Source organism: Hippoglossus hippoglossus, chromosome 4 (assembly GCF_009819705.1).
Source record: "Hippoglossus hippoglossus isolate fHipHip1 chromosome 4, fHipHip1.pri, whole genome shotgun sequence".
Taxonomy (NCBI): Eukaryota; Metazoa; Chordata; class Actinopteri; order Pleuronectiformes; family Pleuronectidae; genus Hippoglossus; species Hippoglossus hippoglossus.
The window spans coordinates 16,275,675-16,289,154 of NC_047154.1; positions in this window are offsets into that span (position 1 = coordinate 16,275,675).

Genomic DNA, 13,480 nt, shown 5'->3' on the forward strand with positions numbered 1-13,480 from the left:
ACCACACTGTGATCCACAGGGAGTCAAATTCTTTGTTTGCCCATACATACCACATGCTATGATGAATCACATTGGGATTCTTAGAATACAACACTGAGAGGGGCCATTCTGTTGAATAAGTAACTTACACTTGAAATGCATTAAATCGATAACAATTTCATAATTAAGCTACGATTTTGAAAGCAGGACCTTTAACATTGTTATTTCTACTTTTGCTTAAGGGTTCGGTGTGTAAGATTTAGGTGAAAGGGATCAATTGGCAGAAAGTGAACATAAAATAATTTTTATTTCACTAAATTGTATGAATTGTTGCTTTCTTTACCCTAGAATGGGCCCTTTATAATTAAATACCATATATTTATATCTGGAGCAGGTCCTCTCTACGGAGGCCGCCATGTTTTTTACTTTAGTCCAAACTGGACAAACTAAACAATGTCAATGACAACTGAAGGCTGCTGCAGGTTTTCTTTCAAGTTTGGAAGAGGAGGGTGAGGTGAGGGCTATTCAGCTGCAATATGCAACTTCACCACTAGGCGTCACTAAACTAAACTCTACACTGAACCTTTAAAGCTGCTCCAATCATTATATGCATATTAGCAATGCCTTAAATGACTATGTATAAAGTGGGATTGGAAATAGGTTCACAGATAATTATCACCCGACTCAGCTCTGCAGAGCATTGGAGCATGTTTTTACTAATGTTTTGGTTTGATGGCTCCCAGTGTTACTTCTCTGATTCTCTCTCATTCACCTGTACACCACCTGCCCAACACTAAACAGCAGACAGACACCATTAGCCACCAGGTAATGAACACAGTGGAGAATTTAGCAGCTAATGAGACAAATATTTACCTCAAGAGTTGGTGCGGACCAAAAACAGAGATAAAAGCAGGTGAATTATTGCACTATATTATTTTATATTACAATTGTATGTCATTTTGTATATATGTAAGTGTAAACAGGCAACTCCTTGCCTTTCTGTTGGCCATGTTACTAAATATCTGTTTAACCTGAGAAACCAATACATTACTGAGTATCGCTATTTCCTCCAGTAGCAAACTGTGGCTCTTGGAAACCACCCAAAGTCACCAGATGCCCATTATAGCGTAAAAAACTCCCAGCGGCATAAAAAGGTATCATATTTGTAGCTCCGGTTGAAGTCATATTTCTCACCCTATCAGTGTTTGTGCCTCGCTCCAGTCATTGAACTCTGCAGAAAATGGTAAATGCATGGCTTCAACTTGGAGACAGAACTGGATGTGGGGAGCGGGTGAGTCACGAAGATAACAAAGTAACACACTGTTTGAGCCCTACCTTTTGTGTTGTTCCTTTTGACCTCTACGCATATGAAGTGAGTCCTTCCTCCAGACCATTCCTCTACTCCAGCGTGAGTCTCAGTACCCGTGGATATTATCTTATAACAAAAAATCGACGGGACACCAGGCGGCCGAGCTCCAGCACAAAGCCGGTGTGATTTGCCAGGATGATTCCCAACACACTTACGGCATGCTCTGTATTCAAAATCCTCGTGGCCTCAAAGCTCTGTCCCTTCCTTTCAAGTCTTCTATTAACATACAAACCATCAGGCTGACAAAAGAAGAACACAAAAAAAAGACGGGATAATAATCTGACTGTGTTCCTGCCTGTGTGGGGTAACGTTCAAGTTACATTGGAGGGTACAAGTCTCCGTGAGGGCCCAGAAAATGAATGTTTCCTGCTGGGAGAGGGTCTCATCGGGCCATGATGTCCTCTCCCATTGAGAGTCATCAGCTGAGGGGCTCATTTGCCCTCGTTTCCTGACTCCTCCAGACCGGGCATGTAGTGACCAGACAGCAGCAAACAGTGAGAAAGCAACTATAGTGCCTCCCTGGGGTTTATGAGACAGAAGCAGCTGATAGTGATTGTGGTTCTTGCCAAGACAATCAAACGTGCTGTATCAAGAAGCATTTTGATTTCTGTTTATTTCTTTGGGTAGGATGATTACTGGGAGGCTGGAGTGCTTGAATCTGGTCTGTGACTCCACAACGGCCTCAAGACAGGTTTGATAAACTCATAAACGCTGGGGATGGGGTTCAAGAACTGGTTCCACTTGAGAACTGGATCCAAATTGTCCAAACCACCTCTATCATGTGCCCCCGGACTTATCAACTGATGCCAGCATGCTTTTCAGAGCTGGGTGGCCCTACATGCTCACTAATAGAGTAGGGCTCAGGACATTTATTAGAGTCCCACCTCCCCATCATGTCTGTGTGTACAACTTTGATGAGAGGATGAAGTACAATTGTGTGGTGAGAGCTAAAAGTTAACTTGTCTTCTCATCTCTCCATGTTTGGTGTCAACAAATACCACTAATGTAAAGTTAATGTGCCTCACCCTGCCTGTCTCACTAACCTCGCTGAGCAGTGCGTCTCTTGGTCGGTCTTGTTTGCTTGTCAGCCCATTTCAAGGCTGTTTGTGCCTTTGTTACAAAAATTTTGGTGATTAGATTTGATCAACGACAATTGGCAACAGTGTTTATAAATTGCAGTTCATGAATGAAACATGCTTTCCAACAGAAACCTTTGTGGCGAGCAGAGCACATTATTTTAAAACAAGATTATCTAGTCTCTCAGGTTAGTTCCAACTCTGGACTAATGCAAGATGGAAGGCAGTTGATTTGAATTGAGTATTTATTAAATATTGAATAAATATTGATTGGATTACATCTCTAAGTAAGTAATAACTCGTGTATTCACCTGAACTATAAATATTATAGTTGATGCCTGATGCAGCTGACAAAATTAATAATAAAGCTGCAGTAATCATCAGTAGACTTACGTGTGGATTAACCACAGCCAGAGCTCAGTTATGTTTCATTATTCAATACATTTTGTATTTTCTACAATTATTTTATTTTTGTTAATGTTAAAATTTACTAACATAAATATTCTATTGAAAATATTAAATTCAATAAATGGTATTTGTATCTCATTCTGTTCTGTAGAGCGCTATTTATCACCAACAGGTGGATCGTACAGTTTACAGTCAGATGTGAATATGTGGTTAAAACCTGTGGAAGGTCTGTGCACTTTTCCCCTCACACTGAAAATTGATCAGGGATTATTAAGGGAATCAATAAAGAATCTGACCGATAAGCAGAATTGATGAAGACACAAGTATCATCTTATCAATTCCCATCTCTGCTGTTACCATTTATCTTACTTTCCTCTGTCTTTACCATGAACCTCACCTAATTATGTAGGGATGAGCAGATCTACACGACTGAGCTCAATATTTCAATAATCAAAGACGCACACTCTCTCTGCCGAGGAGGTTATGTTTTACTCTGCATTTGTTTGTTTGTTTGTTAGCAGGGTAACATAGAAACTACTAAACCGATTTCCATGACATTTTGTGGAGGGGTGGGGTGTGACCGAAGAAAGAACCCATTCAATTTTGGTGTGGCTCTGGATCAGGGGGTGGATTTAGTAGAATAATTAATTTATCTTGATGGAAAATAAATCTGGCATGTTTTGGGGACTGATATTTTTAAGTGTGTGAGAATTGGTGCAGATCTAAAGAAAAACCACAGTCCAAGGAATTTAAATGTTGTTTCATTAGAGGACTGTTTGGCCTTGGAGGAGGAATGAACTATTCAGCCAACAGTAGAAAACATAATGGAGTGTTCGGTGCAATCAACAAACAAACATCAGAGCTATCAAAGAGAAAGGTTTGAAGTCTTCGACCACGCAAAAGTGCAAACTCGTGTGTGGAGGAGCAGGACGACTTCGACCTCTGATAAGAAGCTGTCATTGGTTACGTGGCTCAATGATGTAGAAAAACTGTTTCTACGTTGACAGATATTGTTTTGGGTTTCCGATAAAGAGACAATACTTGGCCTGACAATTTTACACCTCCTGATTGGTCAACCGCTGAAATTTTCTTTTTTGACAATGAAAATCTATTAATTCTGGGGGTTATGGGTAATGTGGGTAATATGACGATTGATGTGTCCAATCCTTGGCCCTCATTTTGTTTGACTGAAGACCTTCTGTAATTGAATTTGTCTTGTCCAGCGACTCTCTGTATTTCTCTCACTCCTAGTTTCCAGTTTTATTTTGGTGTCACGTCCCCTCCAGTTTCAAACTCCTCGTGTGAATCCCACCGCTGTGAACCGTCTCCTCCGTCCTAATGCGTTGCACCTGTGCCATTATCTCCCCGCTCCTGGTGTGTTTACCCCGTGTGCTCCTCTCCTCTTCTTCTGTGCCAGTTCGTCTTTCTTCCCTGTGACAGCGTTCCAGCCGTCGCGAGCCCTGTGTGAAAGCTCATCAGTGCTTTTGACTTTGTTTCGGGTTTTTTTTTTGACTCCTCTCTCTCGAGCCCTTTCTGACATCGTTTCCCTGGTTACCTGATCTCCTGTGCACTGAATGTGTTTGCCTCAGTCAAGACTTTGATATTTGAAGCTGACTTTTTTGCCTTGAGTCGTGTATTTGAGTCCCTTTCCTCTGTCAGTCATCAGCCTTCACCTCCACGCGGTGATAACACCACGTACACCAGGGCTTTGTGTTTATTGTAGGTTATCAACAGGCTGCACAGAAATCAAAACATCTAAAAAAATATACGTTTTTAAGGTGAATATGTCTGATCAGAAATACATTTGCTTGTTTCCACTGAACTCCCCGTACAGAGGTTGTTTTCTATGCAGACAACCTATGTGACGGCTTTATTTGAAGGATTTCTGCACATCTTTTGAAAATATTTTATGAATCTTTGACAGTTTTGAATATAGAGAGATTATGGATCAGCACATGAAAAGTCATCAACGCTGCTACTGGAGTAATTCAAGGAGTTTCTATGGTAATTTCTTAAAAAGTGTTCAGCTGCCGTTTAGTAGTGAAATTAGTGGAAGGTGCGTATTTGGTCCTCAAAAGACACAGTGGGCATCGCGTGAGAACCATTCATAGGTAAAAGGAACTTTTGGCAGATCACAGATTTGCTTAATGGAAAACGAAGTCTGTCCTGTCTTTTATTAATGCTGTAATCTTGTGATATTATATAAAGCTTTTAAGTCTGACAGGGGGCAATTTAAAGCCTTTTCATTTAAACATGTGCCATTAGCCTGTTGTGTTCACGCCGTGCTCCTGCCTCAGACATTTTTCAAATTATGCTGTTTTCCTATTACTGTCCATGCGTGACATAAGCTGCCGATAAACTCTTTCCTAGACTTGCACCCGCGCGTCGTTTAGAGTTGCTGCTTTCTTTGCATTCACAAGACACTTGGCCTCCTATCTCCCCCTTTGCCCCCCGCACCACCCCACAACTCACAACCCTTATTATTTTCTAATAGAAGATAGCAGTAATCAGTTGAGTGAGAGAGGACACAATCAACATAAACAGAGTTAGCAATTAGCAATAAAACTTTCACTTCATTTGCATGCGGTAATATATTCTGCTGGGAAACAGGATGAACTGTGGCCACACAATTGCACACAGCCAAATATAGAATTACTAGAGAAATGTTTTATGTTCTATTGTTGCACAGTACACAGATTATATAAGAATATTATGTAAATATACAAATACAGCCTGAATATTATTACTCTGACCCATTCTACTTAATGTGTGGTGTAATTAAGTGAATCAATCTTTTGTAGTTAGCACATGAATTTAACTTTAACTAGTCTAAACATTTATAATTGGCCACTAACATAAATTGTTTATTGCTTATATACTCATATTCAGGGTAAGATGTTATATTTAACATGTGTGCCACCATGATTCACCTATAAAGATATAAAAAGATTAAGGTGATGTGTCCCAGCAGCTACTCATACTGGCAATGATGATCACTCAGCTTCATTTTAATCACAAACCTCAATCCTCCAATATTTGGCGATCCATCAGCCACACTTTTTAAAAACATCATTAGCAGAAATATTGACAGGCCAATTGACAATCGATACTGTAATTACAGGCTCCAGTGCTAATCACAAGCTTTAAATGACATGCAACAGGCAGGATGTGCAGGGATTCCAGTTTGTAATTGGACGTTGCCAAAAACATTTCACTATAAAGTTTCCGCACAAGTAAACAACAAGTAATGAACCTCCAGTGACAGTCTATCACGTTGCTTGTTGTGTGGACTCGCTGCTGTGTTGTCCCTCTAGCACTCGAGTGCATCTCAAACCACAGTGGTTATTTTATTTTCTATTAGGTGTCGGCCCAGTGGAATAGACATACATGTTTTTTTTCGCAGATCTGGGTTGGAGACCTAAAATCAAACCAATTAATTGTCCCATATTTATGACAGTGACCCAGATTGTGTTAATAATGTCATGTAAAAAAAATAGGCTCACCCAGTACACAATGTATTGAACCTGCAACACAGTTTTTATCATAAATTCTGCGAAGCCTATTCACTGGGATCAAGGTGGTAACTGGTGAGGTTGTCCTTTAATGCAAAAACAGAATACACTGTTATATGTGCTTTACTGGGACACTTGGCACCTTTCCTTCTTTCTGCCCTTGGTCACCTCATATACCGCTCGCTACAACTCTCGCTCCTGCACTTTGCGCCCCTCTGGCTGGACCAGTTTCCCCCCCGATCTCCACGGTCGACTCTGACGCTGCTCTCATGTGACCGCGGCACAAAAACGGACCTTTGTCTCAGACCAATAGAAGAGCTGCCCCCTTTCGCTGTCCCTCAGAGAGCCTATTCACACCAGTGTTCCCATTAGATGAAATTAAATCAGGTCACTCGGACTCCTCCCAATCATGTATTTGGGTTGTCCCAAAAAGAAAGTCTACTGTGTCCACATATAAATGACTGATCACAGCTAAGAGACAACTATAAGGTATAAATACATATTTACAGTAACGTGACAAACTGCTCCCAGACTGTTTCTGAGTAAAGTTGAGTCACACTTGAGTAAGAAATGATAGTATATGTTCAGTATATGGGAAAACAAAAAAAGGTCAAAGAAAACGTGTGAATGTGTTGCTGATTAGTTTGTGTTCCGTGTACAGTGACAGAATCTGAGAACTGTAGAACAACAGCAGATACATTCTGAAGGGACAGAATGTAATGCAGGCTGCATTATGTTTCCTATTAACATAATGAGTCAACATGGCTAATTAACTCATCTGGCAGGTAAACAAATGTTGATACTGAATGCATCGTAAAATGTTCAGAGACAATGTACGTCATTTATTTTCTGACAAAACGTCTGAGCTTGCAATGCTCACCCATTATGACTGATGTAGTTTCATCACACTTGGTTAATGTTCGCAGAGGAATGGGGTCTAGTGTAACACAGAAAAATAAACATGGAACAGAATCAGAAAACACGACATGATTATCAACATTTAACCAAAAATGGTTTAATCTTTCCCAAACCTTAAACAATGGGAGTTTGTCACAGAAACCACAGACCAGGAGGTTAGATTCCTGCATGTTGACGAGATTAAAGTTGTTTGCCTGTAATATCATGTCTGTCTTTGCATTGAATGAACACGTTTTACTTGTATAAATCAGTTCCAGAAGCTGCCGTCCAGTCTCTGCAGCCACAACAGCAGAAGCTCTGGTGTGGGAGGAAGCCGAAGACAGGACCTTTTTGGTTGCCCTCAAAACCGATTTGGCAAAAAACATTAAGACGTCTCAGAGGAAGCAGTGGTTTGCCCAAAGTGTATTCAGCAAAGGTGAAGAACTGCTGACCTTGACTGGAAATATTTTAAAAATGTGACGTTTTCCCTGCCAGCCTCTCTCCTCCTAAATATAAGCTTCCATGTGTGGCAGCACGGAGGTGGAGGGGTTACAACACTGGTTGCTACTCTTGTACTCCTGAATCTCTGGTGGTGAGTTTTGTGGACAGAGATGAAGTGTCCAGCCTGCAAACGCTGAACATGTATACAAAATAAAATAAAAAATTACTTTCACTGTTATGTGTATTTTCTTAACAGTAAATGCTCCAAAGAATCTTAAACAGTTGTTAAGTCTAATCAACAGACTGATTATAGGCAAAACCATGAGACTGTAAAGATAATTGTATTCGTGTAACATTAATCTCTGAATGTTTCACTTATTTATTGCCAGATTGATTTTCCTCCACCACCTATTATAAGCAATAGGGTTTCTGACAGAAGCTATGGTGTGAGAGTCAGGTGTCTACATAGAGTATATGTGCTAAAATCAACTTTAATCTAGTTACTGTAGGCCTGTCTATCAACCCCATCAAAAGCTGCAGCTGTGGTGGTGACGCACTGGAAACCCTTAATTTCACTATTGCTGCAAACTGTGTCAAGAATTAATCATAACTACGTCAAAAACTCAATCAATGTGACTTACGTCGAACATTTTTTTTTCATTAACACCAATGTCTATTGAGTCCAGGGCACCATTCATGAAGTAACATGAGACTGGGTTGGACAGATACCAAAAAACGCCTGTGTTCCTTCATACGAAACAATAGATTCAACTCTGTGACTATTTTTGCTTCTATTAATATGTTTTCAGACATTTAGCATTTATTGAAACTTCTATCAAAAGACTTTGCAGAAAAAAGAAAAAAAAACTCATCGTGTTGTGATGCTGATAATGAAATTTCAAACACGGACTACTTCTCGCTCTTAAACGTGCATTTAAGCCGTGGTGTTTCAACTTTCTGCCTGCGTGTGCGTTTCCTTTAGTGAGAAGGCTTTGAAGCCGGGACTCAAAAGCTCCCTTACAACAAAGAAAGTCTAATTGTTTACATTCTCTCTCCAAAGTCCACACAAACACCGAGCTTCCCCGCTGCAGCAACAGCATTTCCCCTTCCAACAGCGCACGACGCCACAACTCAAACTGCAGGCGTGCCTGTAAAAAGGCGAACACTGCCATCAAAACCCCAGCACCGAGCGGGGGGATAAACAAAATAAAATTAGTAAGACAAACCTACTGAAAATGTACAACTGAGCCCTTTAATGCTTTCAGAGCTCAGGTGTTTATGCCTTTTTTTCTCTTGTTGCTGTTGAGATATGTGAATGCAGAGGGTGTAAAAACATTTTTCAGTAAGTTTTTGGCCTGAGGGAAGCATCTTGGAGAAGCAGCGGCGAGTATGTAATGATCCTCAAAGGGTGTTATCCACCAGCCCACTAACTGCCTCCAGGAGACGGCTGCCAGCGAGCGCGGTTGGCAGTCGTCCCGTGATTTTTGGTTTCTGAAATTGTTTTTGTCTGTTAGGTGAGTGAATCAAAAGACAAACTCAAGTCAAAGGGGACAGAGAGACTTAGATTAGCGAGACCCCTAAAGCTCCCAAAGTTTCATGGGATGTCTCCCCCAATAATCATCATTACACAGGACAATAAAGCCCATTTTAAAGTTGGCTTTAATAGTTTCTATGCTCTGTAATTCTAATAATAACTAGAGCTGTTAACAATGTAAGAAGGCAGAGATACGAGGCTCTATACTCAAGCACCCCTGCAGAGCAGTGCAGCGATGTGGGATACACCTACTAAGTTTCAGCCTGGCTTTGTTAAAAGGCCAGATGTGCTCACATCGTGACTGACACCCCCTCTCTGTCAGAATCTGTGGAGGCGGCTGCAGCTCACAATTTCTTCAACCATTTTAAACGAACATCCTGACTTTTCACCAGCCTCACACAGCAACTGCAGGTATAAGCAGGACTGGAACTTAAAAGTCTCCTTTTCTATTTCTCTTATTTCTGTTTAAAAACAAGTGCAACATTATCAATAATGAGCAGCTTTACCTCCATATTTGAATTAATAACCCATGTGAGCCCTGTCTATGACGACTGCTCCTGACCTTTTCAACAGGCTTCTTCTATGAAACAACTCTAGAATTCCACTTCATGATAAAGCTTAAAGCTTAAAGCTAACTTTAAAATCTTAGCATAATCCCCATGTTTCAGATGTTGACTTTTTCAACCAGATGTACTGAGATTATTCACTCCTTTCAAAAATGTGAGTAAATAAATCGATGTATAAAAATTACACCACTTCCTCTGCACCGTCTGCCATGTTGTAGTAAGTGTGATAAAGCACTCGTGTATGTGCCGGTTGCTTCAATGGAAGCGATGCTCATTCACTCAGAATGGGGTGGGGTCATGTTGCTTCGCTTTGCATGTGTTGTGTCCAGTAAAGTTATATTGTTTCTGCATTCATCTCTGTTTTTTCATGTCCTCTTGCTGCTGTAATATTGCACATTTTCTTAGTGTGGGGTGAATAAAGGATTATCTTATCTTATCTCATAACACACATGCACGTTTCCAATTCCATGTTTGTACGGTGCCTTAATCAGGTGTTGTTAGTGTTAAAATGGTTCCATCGAGCATTTGTCCTCAGGCCAGGTGCATCAGGAGTAAGAGATTCATGCAGAAATCCTGCTGCTGTTGCTGGGATGAGCCCATTTGATGCAGAATGTACGGAAATGAAGATGTGAACAAACCCAGTGCTCAGTTCTCTCAGTGCATAAAGTCTCTCTCTTTACTAAACACTGAGAAGAAGAATCCAGCTCTGAACAAGAGCAGTGAGTTAGCCAGCAACTGAGCTGACTCAATCTGTTTGACTTTCTCTGTGGGGCACATAGAGCCCTGGGCAGGCAACAAGGTCCTTGGGCCTGGCCCACATTGATCTGACAATTCACTGCTGGACTGCCGGCCAACTCTTAAATATTTGGTTTTAATTACTGCCACAACCTTTACTCTGGCAGGTTACTGCTGAAACATAATCCCCACGGGGCTCAAGCAGCCGCAGCAAGGGCATCACACCATTATTCAACCATAGAGGGGATGGCAGCCATTCCCTTAGCCAGGCATTTTTTATCTGGGAAATGGGACACAGCCACAGCCGACTATATAGGCTGCCTCTGACAAAGAGCAATAGAAAATAGTGAGATGAGAGACACTCCATAACCCTTAATTATACAGCAGCTAAGTTCGAGTGAGGAGCGCAGCTTATCTCTCTGGTGGGGCTGGTGGATTTTTGAACTTCTCATTTGATTACTTGCTCTGTTCACCTGTCTGCCTCAACAGCCCACAGCCGCTCTAATGAAGGTGCACACTGTTCCTCTCACAGATCTCAAGATGACTTTATAATTTTACTTCCTATTGTCCGTGATAAGATGGGCTGGAGAGAGAAATCTTTTTGTAGATCATTCGCCTGAGGGTAACATCTGCCTTTGTGTGCGTCTCCTCCTCAGCTGGGTCCTGACACCGACTGCATAGGACATTTATACTGTTCATTCTTGCATTAATTATCCATTAGCATTGGTGAGGCAAAAAAATATGCATTTTCCATTTGGGATTTATTTAGAATCACCCGCTCTAGAGATTCTTTGTTATTTTTCCCGAGGCTGCAGCATCCCATGATACAAAAGAACTGTTTTATAGCGAGGGCCAGGGAAATGTGCCTTCAGCACCCATTTTTAAAAACTGCCAATGGGATGTAACAAACTTTTTGGCAGAAACAGATACAGTATGTTTGGTGTGAAGAAAACAGTCCTCATCAGCTTTCCAATGCAATCTTTAATATTTGTGCGAACAATGTTGGAGCCTGATGAAGTGTAAAAGCTCCTACTTTTATCAAATCTACTAATATTCTGTATTTGTTCTTTTACTTTCACAACACTACCTATTAAAAACTTTTCTTCTTTTGCTGGAGGAACATCATTATCCCCCTCTGTGTTGAGATTAGGGAAGCCTGAAAGGGTGGAGAAGTGCAAAGTGTGTTTTACATATTGGCCTCTAATCCCGACACTCCAATAATTGGACTCCATCACATGTATCCTTTGATGTATTTCTATCTTGGTGCCCACAGAGCCGTTTCTACTGCATGTCGTGCGGAGACAAAAAGCTCTTGTTTTTGTCACTCCTCAGTTTGTACCACTCTCACAACAAAGATCCCCACAAATCACACTCCTGGCTAAGAATTGAGTGTGGAGGGGGTAAATATTGTTCATACCTGTGATCCTGATTAAAGATGTCCGGAGGTGACAGATTGCAGGGTTCCTGTTATCCCTGGGTATTTTTGGTGTCGGTACAGGTGCAGCATGCCTAGGAGACTTGGAGGGAGGAGTGTGCAGGAGAGAGGAAGGGAGGGGGGAAAATGGAAAGTACGGAAGGAGGGGAAGTGGGAACGCGAGCTGCTCATCGATGGCCTGTGGATAGCCTGCATCATCCGCTACTGGGCTGGGCTCCAGAGCTCATTTGTGTCAGGCAGCGCGGCCTGGTACTCTCAGTGTGATTGTAAGAGACCCGTCGCAAAACGGGTTCACGACAGGCAGCAGGCAACACCAATCACAGAGACAGAACCAATACAGGTCAGGCATTTAGTGCGGTAGGGAATCAGATGGACTCACGCCCACATCGACACCCCCTTGTAGTCCACATGGAGGTGATGACGCACATTGATCAAACGCCACAGGGCTGCCACGGCGATGTAACATTGCGAGGGACGGAGACACCGCAAGAGTTCATCAGGCCCCCCTCTAAACCCGATCCATCTGTTCCCACTGGTCACTTGACTCTGACTTGTCATTCTGTGGGCAGTGCAAACAGTCGGCCCGTCTGTTTGCCCTAACCAGGCCACATGGAAAGGTTGAGGCTTTCTGTTTGATATTTAAACACACATTCTCCTACTCAGACAGATAGATAGATAGATAGATAGATAGATAGATAGATAGATAGATAGATAGATAGATAGATAGATGGATGGATGGATGGATGGATGGATGGATGGATGGATGGATGGATGGATGGATGGATGGATGGATGGATAGATAGATAGATGGATGGATGGATGGATGGATGGATGGATGGATGGATGGATGGATAGATAGATAGATAGATAGATAGATAGATAGATAGATAGATAGATAGATAGATAGATAGATAGATAGATAGATAGATAGATAGATAGATAGATAGATAGATAGATAGATAGATAGTGCACATAATCACATACTGTGTCATACAGACATTCACCATCAGGTAGCTCTGTATATTGGAGTTTCAGTCCATTAACTCTGATGTTCTGTTTCAGGTCCTGCAGACCTTGACCCCTTTAATAAATCAAAAAACACATACTTGACATTGTTTTATTGCCATGATACTACTACACTTGATGTTAACAGTATTTTTTCACCTGACTACTGCTACCAAACTTCCAACAGACAGCTTTATGGTATTTCATTTCACCTTATCTTTATATATATAAGATATATATCTTGTTGTGTTGAGTGTTGTCATGTTGCAAGGCAAATTCCCACCAACGTTAGTTTGTTGGCAAAATTAAAGCTCCTACAAGGAACCTTTCATTTTCGTGGATTTTGGCGCCTCTGTGGACAAAAGCGGAAATGTGTTTCCACTGTTATTTATGTGATAAGAAAAAATATATGAAAGAATATGACAGAAACTAGAATCTAACTAACAGTCCCATTAAATTCAATCAATCTGTTCCCCACATTTTTTTCATTAAGATCCATGAATTATTCTCTGGGATAACAGTG